Here is a 12643-nt window from a genome sequence, read left to right as displayed (position 1 = left end):
TATACACAATAAAAAAGCTGATATATCCAACTTGGGCTTCTTTATTCTTATCTGTGGTAAAACCAAAAGGGGAACATAGGAAATTCTTAAGACCACATATTTAGCTAAACCGCTATGGCCTAAATGATATTTTATGGACGATTAATCTAACAGCCGGTCATCTTTCAAGAGCTGACAAAGGCAAATACTTCTCCAGGGGCCTCTTTGATGAGCCATCCCCTCACTCTTCTTAGCTTCCGCCATCTCAGAGTCTTTAGAGTGCCCATTATGCCCCCTCCCTGAGGAGGAGTATGGAAAGATTTATAACCTCCACATGCTGCAATAGTAGAGGCCTTTGAATTAAAGGGAGATGGCTGAAATCTTAGTGATGGCAAAAAAGAATCAAATGTCCATTCAAGAAGGTAAATGAAATTGTTATGATGTTACCATGAGTAAGATCATTTCAAAAACGGAAGCAACGCTTGAGAAGGCCTGGTTACCATTGAGTTGTCTTCTCAAGCCACACCTCCTTCCCCCCGCCTCTCTCATATGAAGTATCCTTCCACCCAAATGAGTCCACATTGGCAAAGTCCAAGCAATAAAAACATATTTAAAACATTTCCAATACTGATGCAGACTGGGAAAGATCTCAACATAAAAGGCTTTAGCTCACTGTTTTGTACTACCAATCCAGCAACTGACTTGAACACAAGAGCTGCTGTTTATGAAATATTCAGCTTTGCAGTCATTGAAAACTGTCAGGTAAAATATAGTAGCTGGGTTCAGTGAGAAACTACAATCTGGGTGCCAAAGCTGAAAAGGCCTGTCTTTTGTGCTCATCACCACAATTCAGCAGGCCATAAAGCACAGCTTCACTAATGTAATGACATTCTCAGGCAGGATCATACCTGAGAGGATGGACCACAGCTCAGTGGTGAAACTCATCCTTTACAAGCAGAATATTGCAGATACTAATACTGCACAGCTTGAAGCAACTAGAAGCATAATAACTGACTCCTTTTGGAAGAAATCATTGTCCAGATCCATAAAAATATTATTCAAACTTTTACTTGCAGAATTCTTCAAAACAAAACAGACACATCAAATGATACATCCAAAAATATCCATACAATATCTTGTTCTGTCCAGCACAGGCTCAGCACCTTAGAAAATATGAAATGATCTAACTAGACCTATAAGCAAAGGTCTATCTTTCCCACAGCATCCATTTTCCCTGGAGATGTTTTCTCTCTCACTCAGAGAGGGTCATTTAGACCTCCTTACTTCCACAGGGTTTGAGATGAAAGACTCAAAAGCAACTCCCTTTAAAATGGAGATTTGCAACCCAATACCTTTGTCACCTGATCTAAGGTTACAACACTCACCTGTTAGCTAGCAGAAAGCAATAACGAGTTAATCCAATGGATAGCTCAGTTGATTGGAGTGTAGTGCTGATAATGCCAAGGTTGCAGGTTTGATCCCTGTATGAGACAGCTGCATATTCCAGCCTTACATGGGGTTGGACCAGATGATCCTCAGGGCACCTTCCTAACACCACCATCTGGGACCTTCTCTTCAGCCAACACAAAACAGTATGTCCCTGCCTCAGTCCTGCTAATTGACCCAAAGGGATATAATAGCTGCTGGTACTAAAACCCACTGAAAGGTCAAAAAGAAAGATGTCCTGGTGTAGCCCACCCAAGTGGTGAGGGCAACCAAGGTAGTCTCAGCTTTGCAGCTGGGTGGGAAACCAGCATATATATTTTTTAATCAATTCATCCAAGCAGACCTGAAGACATTTACTGGTAAAATAACAGTGCACGAGTGTATTTTGAACAAGACTTACTAAAGCTAATAATGATCTCAAGAAAAGATATTGGAAAGAGTGTCATGGTTTTCATAGGTACTAAGTAAACAGATGCTGGGGGGGGGGGAGGCACAGCCTGAGGTCCTTTGATGGGATCAGAATCAAAAAGAAGCACAAATACTAAAGGCTGCATTATTATAATCACCCAGAGGGATTTCAGAGGTGCTGCTCTCAAGGAAAGTAATCACAACTGTGTAAAGACCATAGACAATCACTCGCTGATTAAATCTTTTCTGCCTTTCAAAGAGTCAGCTGTCGCTCGGCAGTGGAAGCGAGTTTGCCTAGGCAGTTTCTTAAAATGCCTTTGCCAAAATCCAAACAATCTACACATCTGTTCTTACCTGCATTGCTGAATCTCCCACTCCTGCCTCTCTACTGTGGAAGGAGAAGTTGTGGCTCTTGATATTTTTTCCAGTCAGGAACTGTATGGTTGAGGCCCACCAAGTAGGGGGAGTTGTGTGTGCCTTCTGCTTTGCTGTTGGGGATGGGGATGCATAGGATTGCAACATTACACAAAGCACCTGCCTGGTATTAGTGGGCCCATTGGACTGAGCTCCTCAGCCAAAATATCTTCTGCTGAGCTGTGAACTCACTAGGTAGTTTTGAGCATGACACTTTTGTTCAGCTTCAACTCCCCATCTGCAATATGGAGATAACAATACTGACCTGCCCTAATTGGGTATTGTCAGGGTAAATGGCATAATGCATGTCAGATGCTTTGAACGCTCAGAACACACACTATAAACGCTAAGCAGTATTATTAATCTCCTGGACATTTTAGGGCCTCTTTTCCACAGGAGGAATCCACTTTAACCAAGTGTTGAGACCAGATGATATGTCAGTGTCTAGAGATAATTGAAGGTAGGACTTTAAGCAGAGCTGATCCAGTGTGCAGCTACCCTGAGACGCTGGGCTTCTCAGCAACACTCAATAACAAATCCAGGGAGATAACATGTATCAACAGCACTTTGGTTAAGGGGGTTGCTTTTCCTACTACTTTAGGAGCACTCCCAGCTTCTGCCTAGGGACAACGTTGGTGGTCCTTGGAATTTGCCCAATGGAGTTCACATACTCTTCCAAGGAAAAAAAAACCAATTCCATTATGTGTTGACACCTGTGATTTCTCTTATCTCTAAGTTTTTGGTTTGTACTAGTTAGGAGAGCAAAGACCGTAGTGGCTTACTTTCGCCCTATCTCTTTCTGTTGTGCCTGAGACAGCAGCAGTGGTTACTACATATCAGTTTTGGAGCACTGAAAAGGAACATTCACACCCTTCACTATCACTATCTTCTCATGATTACCCTGCTTCTTTCCCCACTGTACAGGTTTTAATTTAAAGGATAATTATGAAATATAATAATACAGAAGGAGAGATCAAACCATGATCCCTACAAGGAAAATCACTTCCAAAAATTCTTGGTTTTGACCATGCTTTGAAATGGACACAAATTGTTTCATGCCTTCAGCCAATGGATTCGTTGTTAAGGAATTCTTACATGGTCAACATTTATCTGTGATTCTGTATCCCCACACTGTAAACAAAAGAGAGCATCCTGTTTCTGGATCTCTGGATGATCAACATGATCACACCAATTGAATTGTTCCTGCATGAATTGTGTCATAGTCTTGTCTTGTGCCTTGTTAAAAGAAAATACATAATCATTGTTTGGTGTATCTAAAAGTTACCTAGATCAGTCCCTTGCATAAAGACTGGATGCTTCATATATTAGTCTCTTGAAAGATTAACCTGCATGATCAGTGCAATGTAGAATCTGCAATTTTCAACAAACGTAGAAAAGAGGCAATGTAGATACGCTGCAGTGCCAAAGAACTCAAGCAACTAAGCCAAACCACATTCTACATGTGGCAAAATCAAGGTAACCCAGGCAAAAGTTGACTCCATCTCACTGGGGGTTCTCTCTGCTCTGCATTTTCACCAGTTCTGAAAACAGATTTAAAAATATAAACAAAAGCACATCATAGAGTAGCTTCCAATTGTGCCAATCTTCAGGTAGTGTTTATGGAACAAAAAACACAGTTTTTATGCACATTAGCCTGATTTCAGCGAAACTTAGTTTCAAGTTTGGAATTGCAGACTTAAGTTCTAACACCCAATGCTATATCTGGTTTGACTCACTTGGCATTTGGGACTAGTACAAAATTCTACAAGTGAAAATTTATGCTTTTCCTCTTGGTCCCAGGAGACATTAAGTCCCCTGTCTCACATCCTTTTCCTTCTGTTTAAATTGGCACCTTCTTCAGGAAAAAAACCACATCCCTTTGAGCTTACACACTTGGCTGCAGGTATTAAGGGAACCATCTCCCATTGTAAATAATGAAAATCTCTCAGTATCCACTGCCAAGTAATCTTGGGCTTGCTCCTTAGCAAGAAATATCGGCAGGCATATTGTTAGCATAGTGCAGGGGAACAAACTCATGGTTGCAGTGTTTCCCTCTTCTAAAGCCCCAAGGAATAGCTTGGCACTCCTGACTTGCCTTTATTGAGTTCTCCCTACTGCTTTGCACTGCACAGCACATTAGATAGGTTGATCATGCAAGACTGAAACTAGTAATAAATATGTCGGGCTGAGCAAATAGGACACAGAAATTGGAAGGAGTAGAGGAATTGCACTATGACTGCTGATGGGCCTTTGCGAAGCTGTTTTTCATGGTGACAGAAAAAAGCCTGTATGCTATACAGGTAGCTTGGAGGAGAATATATGGCATCTAAAATGCTTAGAAGCTGAATTTTTGCCTGGAATATTAAAGAACTTGAGGTGACATTGATATAAATGGGGAATGAGGGAAGGAAACAGGCTATGGAACTGATTACGCACATGTCATGGGAGACAGTGAATGAGTGTGGATGATCATGGCAATTTCCAAATGAGCAGACATGAGGATGATTCGGCAAGGAGGACTGGGGTGGGGAAGGGAAACTACTCTGGACGGTTGATCTATTTCATGCATGCCTACAAGAAGCATCACTTTCTGTGCATTAAATCTGCTTGTAGGCTGTATATCCTATCAGTACTGGCTGTAAAAAGTGACGGAATAAGCACTTTGTGAAACATTCGACAGCTCGTCTTTGCTCACCAGTTTCCTTCCTCATCCTTGATTGCTTCCTTTTCAGAACTCGCAGCTCGTATATTTCCACTCTTGGGGAAAAAATAGAATGCAACCAATTTCCACTATGCTTCCTGAGTGCCTCGATTAATCACCCTCATCATAGTCCTAGGATTTATATTGTTACATGCCACCCCCAACCTCCATAGCAGTGCGAGATTTCAGGGAGTTCCAGGTGCACTTACCAGGGTCTGTGCTTCCTTTTGGAAAAATGAGGCACAGAGGAGACAGTGGTGTCTTTGTGCTATATGGTTTATTTACACACATATACAACCTGAACCTATGATGGAGGCGCTTCCAATAGCACACTCCAGGTGGGTCCTGTTTCTTCCATGGCCGCAGTCCTGGATTCAAACTGTCAGCCAATATGGTGCTCTGACCCCCCTTTCTGCAGCCTGCAGCCACTTGCAAACTGACTCCCCCCCCCCAGTTCACATCAGGCAAACGGCAATCCTAAATGCAACTCTGCTAACTAACACAGAGCTGAAGAAGGGCACCCAGCCCTCTGCTGCCTGGTACATAGTCTCTGCAAATGGCGCCTGACTTTGTTTGCTTAACAACTCAGCCATACTCAGCAACTGAATCCCTGCCACATCCAAACACTCATGGGACTTGGTTGAATTCTAACCATTTCCTGCTTCCAGGAATTTTGGGGAGTCTAGGTAAATGTAAAGGTACCGCTGACCATTAGGTCCAGTCATGGACGACTCTGAGGTTGTGGCACTCATCTCACACTGTAGGCCGAGGGAGCTGGCGTTTGTCCGCAGACAGCTTCCGGGTCATGTGGCCAGCATGACTAAGCCGCTTCTGGTGAACCAGGGCAGTGCACGGAAATGCCATTTACCATCCCACCGGAGCGGTACCTATTTATCTACTTGCACTTTGACATGCTTTTGAACTGCTAGGTGGGCAGGAGCTGGGACTGAACAATGGGAGCTCACCCTGTCATGGGGATTCGAACTGCCGACCTTCTGATTGGCAAGCCCTAGGCTCTGTGGTTTAGACCAGAGCGCCACCCGCGCTACCCCCCCCCCCAAACTTATAACATGCTGCTTTGGAGCATTCAGAGTGTTTCATTGTCAATCCATTAACATTTCTATATCCTCCTTCCACCCAGGAGCTTGGAGTGTATCTTGGCCATTCTTGTAACAGCAATCACAGAAGGTGAAATCAGTATTATTATCAGCATAGTGCAGGTGGAGGACTGGGTCACAGACAGGCAGCAGGAACCATAGGGCCAGCCAGTGGTCAATATCAAATAGTAAGTCAGGATCGAAGAATGAACTGGCAGGCAGAATAGAGGAGTAAGCTGCAAGAATGTGCAAGGATGCAAGAAGACGTCAAAGCTCAGGAGGACCTCGTTGCTAGAGCAGGACTCTGCTGAAACAGGAAGCCCTAATATACTGCTTCCTGCCCAGTAGGATCCAGTGGCCAGTCAGAGTGGATAGATTCAGTCCAGGGCCTGAAGGTATCATAGAACTGTAGAGTTGGAAGGAACCATCTAGTCCAGAATCCTGAAATGCCCACTAGTGGGCAGTAGGGACCTGATTTAGTCCAACCCCCTGCAAAGAGTGGTTGATAGGGAGTTCATAGAGAAGCAGCAGTTCAGTTGGATTTGCTGGTATGTGATTGTGGCTGGATCTAGACACGTTAAAGAAGCGATTCAATTAAACGCATTGTAAATCCATATAGGGAAATCTGGTAGGGAAAGATGGGACTCCACAGTGCCATCTGGTGTCAGAGTGTTATATCACATATACACTGCTTTTTCTTTACCAATCTAGCTGAGTCCTCAAATCTCAGCTGAAAAGAATGACAGTCTGGAAGCACCCTCAGCTGTGGCACCTACACTTTATGCTCTGTTGCTTGGCTGCCTCCTTAATAATTTGCCAAAGGATATATTATTCTAAGGACACTTTGATGTAGGACAACTATCCAGTCCCTGATTGCTCTGCTGCTATGATAATGGATTTTTGTTGCTTTTCTCTTTTTTTCTTTTAATGTGACTCCTGGTGTTCTCTTTGTTTGTGTTTTGTATTGTGAAGGGTTTTACTTGTTTATTTAGTTCATTGCTGTTATCTGATTGAGCTTCATAATTTTTAGATGGTTGTCAGCTGCTTTGAGAGTCCTCTGGTGGAAGGGCAGCCTATGCATTTAAATATTTGTATACATGGTAATTCAGCAGCATAACAAACACTTTTTCACTTTGTAGCCTGTTGGGCTCTAAACCGGCTGGAGCAGACTCCTTCACAATCTGGGCTCCTTCATATCTGAGCGATGGAGGTGTGCGTTTTCCTTTGCAAATGTTACAGATGCAGATGTTACAGATGTCAGAAAAGATTACATTTCATTAAGCTACTGTGGCTTCAGCTAACCCCAGTGCCCTCGCACAAGAGCAAGGAACAGCCCTGCAGCAGGAATAAGATATGACAGCCGCAGAAAGCTGCATGCAGGCAATGATGGAAGACAACCCTTTGGCATTATCATCAACTGGAGCTAATATATGCACAGGGAAAGGCTTTGTTGCTAGACTGCATGTCAGGCTGGATGGGGATATCAATGATGGCAGGCAGAAAGCATGGTCAATGAGACTGAAGATCAAATGCATGAACCTAGTCATTGGTGTTCACATAATAGTGAAGAGACATGGTAGTTTCCACTTCCTCGCTATCAATAGCAGGTCTCTATGCCTACAAACTGATGAGAGAAATTCCTTGCGAGCAATGCTCCCAAGCCAATAAAGGAAAATTCAAGGCCTGCATGCTATGGAAGCATGATATACTTTGGAAAGAGAACAGAGTAGAAGCTTGGCAGCGGGGGGTGGGGGGTACTTTTTATTAGGCCAGAATGTAATCCATAGTCTGGTAGTGAGAGCGGACTAATTTACAAAAAACAAAGAAGTGAGATAAGCAGTAGTGCAGCTAAGTCTAGATCTTTGGGGGCAAACTCCAGGGCCTCATAAACCCCCTCACAAAAAAATATACTCAGAGAAGGACAGATAAGCAGACATGTACATGGTTACAGATGTTTTTTATTTATTTATTGTTTTCTCTCTGTATTTGCACTAGATTGTTGTCGTGCCAGCTGCATGCAGGGGAGAGCGAGCCAGTGAGCAAGACAGCAAATGAGGGAAGAGCAATGGCTGCACCACTACCACCACTACCAGTGAGAAGGAGGAGGAGGTGAGTGGCAGGAGAGCCCCGCAGGATGCTGCTTCCCCATGATGACAAGGGACTGATCTCAATATTCCTCACATCCGGATCACCCTCTTTTTGCCCAGTTGAAGAAACAAGGTCCAGAATGTGGCCTGCCACATGCGTTGGGCCACTGACATGTTGGGACAGCCCCATGGTCATCATGGCAGCCATGAAGACCTGAAGAAGAGTTTGGATTTGATATCCCACTTTATCGCTACCCTAAGGAGTCTCAAAGTGGCTAACAACCTCTTTTCCCTTCCTCCCCCACAACAAACACTCTGTGAGGTGAGTGGGGCTGAGAGACTTCAGAGAAGTGTGACTAGCCCAAGGTCACCCAGCAGCTGCACGTGGAGGAGCGGAGACGCGAACCCAGTTCACCAGATTACAAGTCCACAGCTCTTAACACTCCTGCAATACTATGCGATGACAACTTGCGCCTGCTGAAATTCCCTCTTCTACAGGTATGTAACCTTAATAGAACCTTGACTTTTATTGCATCTGATCAGGCTTTGCCTAAGGCAGGGTTCTCCAGAAAGGAAACAGAGTGGATGAGTGGCACAGACAGGAAGCGAAACGAACTCTTCAAATGCAAAGGTATACAGAAACTTATCAGAGACAAGCAACGTTTTGGCAAAAGCTTCAGGTCACGCTCACAAGCGGAAAGCCATTCTCACTTGATTTCCCATCTCCCTGTGGTCATTGGCTTTATCAGTAGTAGTGAAGCAAAGTGAAACGAAGCGAATACAACTGCGTAGAATATAATCCTGGCAGAAAACCCACTAGCCACCGATGGGGAGCTGTGGCAGCGTCAGAGCTTAACGAGAGTTGGGACTTGAGCAAGGTGAATGCTAGAAATAGATTATCTTCCCCCTCCCTAGGCAGCAGGATAAAGCTTGCAGACTTGTGATGTCACAAATCTCAGCAACAAAAGATTTTGGGAATTAGACTGCTGTAAAGCTCATTAATTAACCAAACTGAGAAGACAAAATAAAGGCAGAGTCAGAAGAGTATCTGGCTTGGAAAGAAAAAAGTGTTCTGGTCTCGATACGGTGGCACTAAAACTAACACAAGGGTGCCTTCAGACTGTCCCAATCTTGTGGGATGGTTCAAGCACAAATTTGGGGTTGTACGATGAAAGCAAATGCTCTGAGAGGAATTAAGTGCCTCACTGAGGTAATTGTTCTGCCAGGGCCAGCATTTCACCTTGCCAAATGGAACAATCTCTACTTTCCTCCCCCTACACCAGTGGGTCCCAACCTTTTTTTGGCCATGCCCCACCTAAGCATCTCTAAAATCCTGATGCCACCCCCCCATGACATATTTCTTATTATTCAAAAAGTGAACTCCTATTCACGTGGAGGAAGCCTGAAAGGCCATTCACTATTAATAACTCATTCTCAAATAGCCCCCCTTAATACTCAAATTGCCTCCCTGTGGGGGGGGTGCCCCACATTGAGAACCATGGCCCTACACACTGTGCCAGTGTTAGGGGCACGCAGGATGACAGCCCCATTGCGCAATAAAACACACTTGTGCTGGGTTTCCTCTGACAGGACTCATTAGGAGAATCCCACCTTCAGTTTTTGTTCTTAAGAAAATTAACTTTTTGTTGTTAGGAAAGTGCAGAAAAACATGGAAAGATGTGGGACGAACAATGATTAATGGGAAGACGTGTAAGTGCCCTGCAAGCAAATCAGGAAGAATGGTCACTGTTATGTTACTGTAATATAAACAAATCAGAATGAATGCTCAATAAAGACAGAACATAGCCTAGCCTCTGTGTAAGATTTGTGCAAGCAATTCACACTGAATGCATTATAAAATATGTTCTCTGGATGGGTCCATCAATAGAGGAACGTTCAGCACTTACGAAACTCAAAATATTCACTAATCTATAAACATATTCTGTTCCTGTTTGATTCATTATTATTATTATTCATTTCATTTCTGAATCACTTAGCATGAGGTATCCTAATGCCAGTGTACTGGAAGAAGCAAAGATCACCAGTGTCAAAGCAATGATTCTTCAACATCAACTTCGTTGGACTGGTCATGTTGTTCAGATGCCTAATTATTGTCTTCCAAAGCAACTATTCTATTCCGAACTTAAAAATGGAAAGCGTAATGCTGGTGGTCAACAAAAGAGGATCAAAGACTCTCTCAAGGCAAATCTTTAAAAATGTAGTATAAACATCGACAACTGGAAAACACTGGGCTGCGAGTGCTCCAATTGGAGAACAGTCTTTACCAAAGGTGTCATGGGTTTTGAAAACGCTCAGACTCAGGATGAAAGGGAGAAATGTGCTAAGAGGAAGGCATGTTTGGCAAATCCACACTGTGAACAACTCCTGCCTGGAAACCTATGTCCCCACTGTGGAAGGATGTGTGGATCCAGAATTGGCTTCCACAGTCATTTACGGACTCAACTGTTAAAACTGTGTTCATGGAAGACAATCTTACTTGGCTACGAGTGATCACCAGAGAAGAAGAAAGTGATTTGCAATATAACAACATATATCAAAACAGTTACATATATAAAAACAGTTTTTAAAAAACTATTATAAGTTTAGTTTAAAACAGCAGCCTATGCATACAATTGGTGCAAATGAAACAGATACCAACTGGTTAAATAATAATAATAATATAATAATTTATTATTTATACCCCGCCCATCTGGCTGGGCTTCCCCAGCCACTCTGGGCGGCTTCCAAAAAAAATATTTAAATACTGTAATACATTAAACATTAAAAGCTTCCCTAAACAGGGCTGCCTTCAGATGTCTTCTAAAAGTCTGGTAGTTGTTGCTCTCTTTGACATCTGGTGGGAGGGCGTTCCACAGGGAGGGCGCCACTACTGAGAAGGCCCTCTGCCTGGTTCCCTGTAACTTGGCTTCTCACAGTGAGGGAACCGCCAGAAGGCCCTCAGTGTCCGGGTAGAACGATGGGGGTGGAGACGCTCCTTCAGATATACTGGACCGAGGCCGTTTAGGGCTTTAAAGGTCAGCACCAACACTTTGAATTGTGCTCAGAAACGTACTGGGACCCAATGTAGGTCTTTCAAGACCGGTGTTATATGGTCTCGGCGGCCGCTCCCAGTCACCAGTCTAGCTGCTGCATTCTGGATTAGTTGTAGTTTCCGGGTCACCTTCAAAGGTAGCCCCACATAGAGCGCATTGCAGTAATCCAAGTGGGAGATAACATTAAAGACATTAGAAAGATTGTTGAAAGAGCAATGCCTTTAGAAACCAGCAAGAAAACCATAAAATAATTGGTAACTAAAAAGTAATGATAGTGAAATATACTCAGAGTCGCAAAGTGATTTCATGCTCTTTATTCAGCTCATAGTGGTGAGGAGGAATGAATGAAAGTCCCCTCAAGGTATCTGCTTTATATACATTATTTACACAATGGGCTGCACATGATTGGCTAATTCCGGAATTCTACTGTAAGCCAATCAGGTTGTGGATTCACTTCTATCTGGAGCATGATTGGGTGGTTCCTGCCAACCAATCATATTGCTGCATTGTTCTAGGACCAATCTGACTGCTGCATTCTGAATCCTATTGTTCTAGGACCAATCAGACTGCTGCAGTTTGGATCCTATTCAACTCAGTACATAACACCCCTCCCCTCTAAGTCCCAGTCCTGCCCGGGAGGTCGCATTCATAGTCCTCGAGGTACGCCGGTGGCCTACGTGTGCGTTGCGGCCTGGGGTGTTCCCTGGTCCGGGGTTCAGGTTCTGGCTCATGTTCCAAGGATGCTGGCTGTGATGGGCCTGTCTGGTCAGGTGCAACCGGCTCGCTCAGTCGTGGTTCTGGTTCCGGTGTCCTTTTGGCTTCGCGGGTCCTCTCTGTATTTACTGATTCTGCCTCTCCTGCTGGCCCCTCCTGCTCTATGGGCCTCACTGCCCCTCTGTTCCCTTGGGACTCCTCTGACCTTTCCTCCTCCTGGTTTTCTCCCGGGAATCGTCGCCGTATCTGGTCGCAGTGGCGGCGCCAGCATTGCCCCCCATCCGTTAGCACCTCGTACGACACGGGACCAGTGACCCTGCTGACTGTGGCGGGTACCCATGCTGGGCCTGCCCCAAAATTCTTTGCGTACACTGGGTCCTGGGCCTCGAAGGTCCGGGGGTTCCTGCCTTCCCCCACCACTACCTCATCCTGAGCTCTATCGGGGTGAAGGCGGTCCAATCTGATTGCAAGGCGCCGACCCATTAGTAGTTCAGCGGGGCTCCGGCCAGTCGTTGAGCTGGGGGTGCTGTGTTGTGCTAGGAGGAATGTGGCAAGGCGGTACTCCCAATCCCCTTGCGTCATGCGGCGAAGGGTGTCCTTGGTGGTCCGCACCATGCGTTCTGCTTGGCCATTGGTGGCAGGGTGGAATGGCGCCGAACGGATGTGGCGGATGGCGTTCTGCGCTGTGAAGGTTTGGAATTCTCCTGACGTAAATGCAGTCCCGTTGTCTGAGACGAGAGTGTC

The 12643-nt window shown here is 44.7% G+C and overlaps 1 long non-coding RNA gene across 1 annotated transcript in view; it reads left to right on the top strand.

Annotated features, from left to right (window-relative positions):
* The window catches only part of LOC310757837, an 89493-nt gene that overhangs the window by 45529 nt on the left and 31321 nt on the right, over positions 1-12643 (top strand). Inside the window, exon 2 of the long non-coding RNA XR_014545494.1 lies at positions 8041-8630. This is a non-coding gene — a long non-coding RNA (uncharacterized lncRNA). The remainder of the gene's footprint in view (positions 1-8040; positions 8631-12643) is intronic.

This window comes from Podarcis filfolensis, assembly GCF_964270895.1.
Source record: "Podarcis filfolensis genome assembly, chromosome: 1".
NCBI classification, from domain to species: domain Eukaryota; kingdom Metazoa; phylum Chordata; class Lepidosauria; order Squamata; family Lacertidae; genus Podarcis; species Podarcis filfolensis.
The sequence above is the reverse complement of the archived record's forward strand: the minus strand, read 5'-3'. Positions and strand labels throughout refer to the sequence as shown.